The 6,387-nt window shown below is 35.6% G+C and overlaps 1 pseudogene; it reads left to right on the forward strand.

Moving 5' to 3' along the window:
* The first annotated feature begins 440 nt into the window (after positions 1–440).
* LOC121375013 lies at positions 441–2,029 on the forward strand (annotated as a pseudogene).
* Positions 2,030–6,387: the final 4,358 nt, after the last annotated feature.

A 6,387-nucleotide genomic window follows, 5' to 3' on the forward strand; every position in this document is an offset into this window, starting at 1 on the left:
GAGGGAGGGTAGGATAAAAATTTATTTTGGTGTCTATTTTTTTATTACAATATGTATTTTTTTTGTTGTGTGGAGGGCGGAGGTGAACTTGGTGTTTCAGGCTTTTAGGTCTTTTGTAGGAAAAAATTTAGTTGTACGTTTTATTGTGATTTTTTTATTCCTTTCTTTGGGAGGTATTCCTCCTTTGCTTGGATTTGTGCCTAAGTGAGTTGTCTTAAGTTTGGGGAGAGGGACCGGCATAGTTTTTACTTTGGGTTTGTTAATTTTGGGGTCCTTATTTAGGTTATTTTATTATTTGAGGTTAATTTTTTCTGCGTTCTTTTCGGCAGGGCCTGTGTTGTTGAAAGAATTTTATTTTTCTTCTTTTGGTTTGGGGATGAGGGCATTTCTTGTTTTAAGCGGTAGGTTGAATTTGTTTGGTGGATTGTTTTTGTTAAAGAATTTTATTTAGAGGTATGCGATGGGTTTATTCGACAAACCATAAAGATATTGGTACTTTATATTTATTATTAGGGATGTGGTCTGCTTTACTGGGGACAGGTCTTAGAATGTTAATTCGTATGGAGTTGGGGCAACCTGGAAGTTTACTTGGGGATGATCAACTTTATAATGTAATTGTAACTGCTCATGCTTTTATTATGATTTTCTTTTTTGTGATGCCAATGATGATTGGTGGGTTCGGGAATTGACTTGTTCCGCTGATGTTGGGGGCTCCAGATATGGCTTTTCCTCGGTTAAATAATATGAGTTTTTGGCTTCTTCCTCCTTCTTTGACTTTGTTACTGTCTTCAGCAGCGGTAGAGAGAGGGGTAGGAACTGGGTGAACCCTGTATCCTCCTTTGTCTAGCAATTTAGCTCATGCTGGCTCTGCTGTTGACTTCGCTATTTTTTCTTTGCATTTAGCTGGGATTGCTTCGATTTTGGGGGCTATTAATTTTATTACTACTGTGTTAAACATGCGTTGACGTGGGATGCAGTTGGAGCGAGTTCCTTTATTTGTTTGGTCAGTAAAGATTACAGCTGTGTTGTTGCTTCTTTCTTTACCTGTATTGGCCGGAGCTATTACAATGCTTTTAACTGACCGTAATTTCAATACGGCTTTTTTTGACCCGGCTGGTGGAGGGGACCCTATTTTGTTTCAGCATTTGTTTTGGTTCTTTGGACATCCAGAAGTTTATATTCTTATTCTTCCTGGGTTTGGGATAATTTCTCATATTGTGACTTACTTTTCTTGTAAAAAAGAGACGTTTGGAAGAATTGGGATGGTTTATGCTATAATTGCAATTGGTGTACTAGGGTTTATTGTATGGGCCCATCATATGTTTACTGTCGGAATGGATGTAGACACGCGTGCTTACTTTACTGCTGCTACTATAATTATTGCTATTCCTACGGGAATTAAGATTTTTAGTTGAATAGCGACAATTCATGGGAGTCGAGTTAAGTATGAAGCTCCTATGTTGTGGGCACTAGGATTTATTTTCTTGTTTACAGTAGGGGGGCTGACTGGTATTATGTTGTCAAATTCTTCTTTAGATATTATGTTGCATGACACATATTATGTTGTCGCTCACTTTCATTATGTGCTTTCTATGGGGGCTGTCTTTGCATTATTTGCTGCGTTTAATTTTTGGTTTCCTGTTTTCACAGGATTAACATTGCATGCTCGATGAGCTAAGGCTCATTTTTTTGTGATGTTTATTGGTGTCAACTTAACATTTTTTCCTCAACATTTCTTAGGGTTAGCGGGATTGCCACGTCGTTATTCTGATTACCCAGATAGCTACACAACTTGAAATGTTGTTTCATCAGTTGGGGCAATGATTTCATTTGTTGGGGTGTTATATTTCATGTTTATTTTATGAGAGGCTTTTATTAGTCAACGAAGAATAATTTGAAGTCTTCATATGAGAACAAGTCTTGAATGAGATAATATTCTTCCTGCAGATTTTCATAATAATGAAGAGGTTGGGGCGCTTATTATGGCCCGTTCTTAATTTTTAATTTCGGGTTGGTTAAATAACTGTTAGTCTCGATAGCTCATATATAAGAGCGTGGCACTGAAGATGCTAAGGAGGGTAGATTACCCTTGAGACATAATGATAGTAGGTTTGTGTTGCTATAGAAGCTGAAAGATTTAGCGTTGGTCTTGTAAACCAAAGGTTGGAAATAGAAACTTCCCATGGCATTTTATATATTATGTACATGAGAATGATTCCAGATAGCTGAGATGTGTTCCCAGGACTGCATGCTTAAACCATAATTGGATATAAGCCAGGGCTCATGCCAAATGGCAAAGTGAGCAAAAACTGTGCTTTGACCATCTTGATTTTGCTCTGCCAATGGTTTTTAAGGCGAAATCAATGTCACTTTGTAAAAACTGTGACCACTTGCACTGTACACAGTCACAGCTGAATGGTGAAGAACTTGAGGAACACCTATTCATAGATAACAGTAATAATTAAGTGTTTAGTATCTGAGAGTTTGAAGTAACACTCTGGCATCATAAAATCACGCAACAGGCTCACAGATAAAAGTAAAATGTGTTACTGACTGTTGAAGCATATAACTTTTAGTAATTTTATTGTTAATTTGATATACATCCAATAATGTTTTAATTAAAATTTAATTTGCTCACTGACAACCTGTTTATAAGCTGCTTATTTCTCATTTGATCACAACAAAAAACATTCTCGTGACCCATGGCTAAATGACTAGTTAAAAGCTTTGATATTTTGCTTCAGCCATTGCGTTACTTAGCAGTGTCATTTTATTAATGCCAGTTGTTTCTTCTGTTATTAATCAGTATTAAATGATTAGAAATAGTAGCAGTTCATTTTGTTGTGGATATCACGTCTCATAAGAACAACGGATACGACTGCTCTTTATTACAATTTTGTTATGATAATAAATTACATTTACATTATCTGTAACTCTGTATGACAATGAAAATCATTATCAGCCAACAGAATAAATTGGTTTGTATCACACCAGGAAGGCAAACCTAAAAGAACACAGCATTATTATCCCACAACAGGGAGTCGCTTTCAGAAATACAGTAGTGTTGATATCATTATTGATATAGATTTCAAAGTCTTTGGGGAAGTAATTTGTACATTGACCAGTTCATCAAAATATAAGTCTTTGGTCATGACTTGATCATTGAAACAGTAGATAAAAATATTTCCTATTTTCCTTTGGGTATTAATTGTTTTCATGTTTAATGAGTACCAGTATTACATTTTCATAGACTGCACGTGATTTGTTGGAGTTTATAGCTTCACACAGACTTTCTCAAAATAAACAAATTCAGTATACTAATAAATATGTTGAACTTGTAACATAATTTTGGGTTAATATAACATCTTCTTGCATATAATTATATATTTTTTAATCAGGTCTCCCTCCTTTTAACGGTTTCACATCGATCCCCGTCAGTTGGCCCATTGCGCTATTTCTCGCTCCAGCCAGTGCACCACGACTGGTACATCAAAGGCCATGGTATGTGCTATTCTGTCTATGGGATGGTGCATATAAAAGATCCCTTACTGCTAATCAAAAAGAGTAGCCGATGAAGTGGCAACAGTGGGTTTCCTCTCTCAATATCTGTGTGGTCCTTAACCATATGCCTGATGCCATATAACTGTAAATAAAATGTGTTGAATGCGTCGTTAAATAAAACATTTCCTTCCTTCCTTCCCTCCTGTTAAAAATTTTGCTCACTCTGTTTGAGATAGAAGTGATTTAATTTGCCCTATACCATTGACCTTACTTGTAAGCACACTAATCAAGTTAAAATGAAATAAAATAATCATCATGGCCCTATGATGCTTGAAAAGTTATGAATTAACATATAACATAGTCATTAAAACTGCGTGTTAACAGGAGACATATTTTAATCCTCTTTCAGCTGGGTCAGTTTAACCTTTGTATCTGTCGCTTTAGATTAACTAGTCATTGATTTGTTACTGTGATAACCAACGTAACAACCTGTACATAAATGAAATATATACACATGAATTAAGCTGGCTGATTTATAGTTCCGGTACATTAAAATATGCACTGGATTTCTAGGGTAACTCGGTGAAAACCGTTAAACTTGTGTTATGGCGAAGTCACGTGGGAATAGCTACGGTTTAAGATTCACACACATATTTCACCAATAAGTCTTGTTTAGACAAGTAAGCATGCTTGAGTTAACGGTTGAAAGTCACAAATCTATATTTGATGACTTACACAAGAAATATTTATCTATTTCTGGGGGCTGCAGGTGTAGAAACAGATGGAGTCTGAAGATATTGAGTGATTTTAGGTGTTTGTTGATTTTAGGGATACAGGTCAGGTATTTGTTGATTCAAGGGTCTGTATAGATCACAAAACAAATAAAGTCTTAGGATATAGAGTGATTTTAGGTGTTTGTTGATTTTAGGGATATACATAAGGCAGAGTTCGAGATTAAAAATTTTGGCCAGTATCCCAGTTGGATACTAACATTTTAAAATCTGGTATCCCACCTGAGAATTTAGTATTATATGGCATCCTGGTGGGATACTGGGTTCTTGAAAACTGGTATCCAAAATTAAATTCTGGTATCCCCAGGATATCGGGATACCGTTAATCTCGAACACTGTAAGGTATTTGTTAATTTAAGGATCTGTATAGATCACAAAACAAATAGTCTTAAGATATTGAGTGATTTTAGATATTTGTTGATTTTAGGGATACAGGTCAAGTATTTGTTGATTCAAGGGTCTGTATAGATCACAAAACAAATAAAGTCTTAGGATATTGAGTGATTTTAGGTGTTTGTTGATTTTAGGGATATAGGTCAGGTATTTCTTGATTTAAAGGTCTGTATAGATCACAAAATAAATAAGTAACATTTTTAGTTATTAATTTTGGGGTCTGAAGGCCAATGCAGTTAATAATTGAGATTACAGGGGTCAGTGAACAGAGAAGAACATTATTCCAGGTCACATTATTTCATGCGAACCGTCATTTTGTTTGCGTTATGTTTACGCCACTTTAAATTAATGCTAACTAACAATTTGTTACCTGGTGAACCTTTATATTATAAAATTAAAAGTTATAGACATTAGAATCATCAAAATTTTATTCATTTTGCACACATAATTTGTGTAACCAAACAATCAGTTACTTAGGTGAAACCTTACATAAACTGCCCATTGGGCTATTTCTTGTTCCAGCTAGTGCACCATGACTGGCATATCAAAGGCCGTGGTATGTACTACCCTGTCTGTGGGATGGTGAATGTAAAAGATCCATTGCTGCTAATGGAAAAGAGTAGCCCTTAGTAGTGTAGTCCTTAACCATATGTCTGACACCATATAAGCATAAATAAAATGTGTTGAGTGCATCGTTAAAGAAAACATTTCCTTCCTTCCTTCCTTACATAAACCAAGTTCTGGTTACCTAAGATTTTGAAATATTGTCCCTGTTATTCACAGTTTTTCTCACCCCACTGCCTTCTTTTCTTTCTCCGAATTCCTGTTGATTTCTTCCTGTTCTAGCAGCTCTTATCTTTCCACTTGCTTAGCTATACACCTCACATCCCAGTCCTTATCTCACCAACTATTGGAAAGAAAACTGTAAATAACAACACCAACCTGTCGAATGTTCAGTCTCACATCCCAGTCCTTGTCTCACTAATTATTGGAAAGGAAACTGTAAATAACAACACCAGCCTGTCGAATGTTCAGTCTCACATCCCAGTCCTTGCCTCACCAACTATTGGAAAGGAAACTGTAGATAACAACACCAACCTGTCCAATGTTCAGTCTCACATCCCAGTCCTTGTCTCAACAACTATTGGAAAGGAAACTAAATAACAACACCAACCTGTTGAATGTTCAGTTAGTGACCCGGGTGCTGTAAGAGCAGTGTAATTAGAGATGGATTGCATTTTGCTATACACCTCCACACCCCAGTCCTTGTCTCTCCAACCACTGTAAAGAACATGAAAATTACTACACTAACATGTTGAATGTTTTTTACCATTTTTTTTTTTTGGTATCTATGTTACCTGACCTATGTTGTGCATTTGGAATTACATCCTGTCAGCTTGGCCTAAGAATAAAGAGATCTGTGTCTTTCTTGTCAAAGGCCATCTAATGTATCAAATGGATATCGGATACTTTTTAATCTTACAATGGACAAGGAAAGTGATAAATGGTATTTAATGGCAAAGAGTGTAGTTTTTCTATTTCTTACATATCCGGAAAACAAAAAGTTTAATTTTAAAAAATAATTAAAATATGAAGAGTTTATTTCAAAAATGTGATATATACATTTACGTCCTTTTGAGAAGAAAAAAAACATGCTTTTTGTTTCAACATAAGTTACCATATAACACATGAAGTACCGTCT

This window comes from Gigantopelta aegis, chromosome 6 (genome assembly GCF_016097555.1).
Source record: "Gigantopelta aegis isolate Gae_Host chromosome 6, Gae_host_genome, whole genome shotgun sequence".
Taxonomy (NCBI): domain Eukaryota; kingdom Metazoa; phylum Mollusca; class Gastropoda; order Neomphalida; family Peltospiridae; genus Gigantopelta; species Gigantopelta aegis.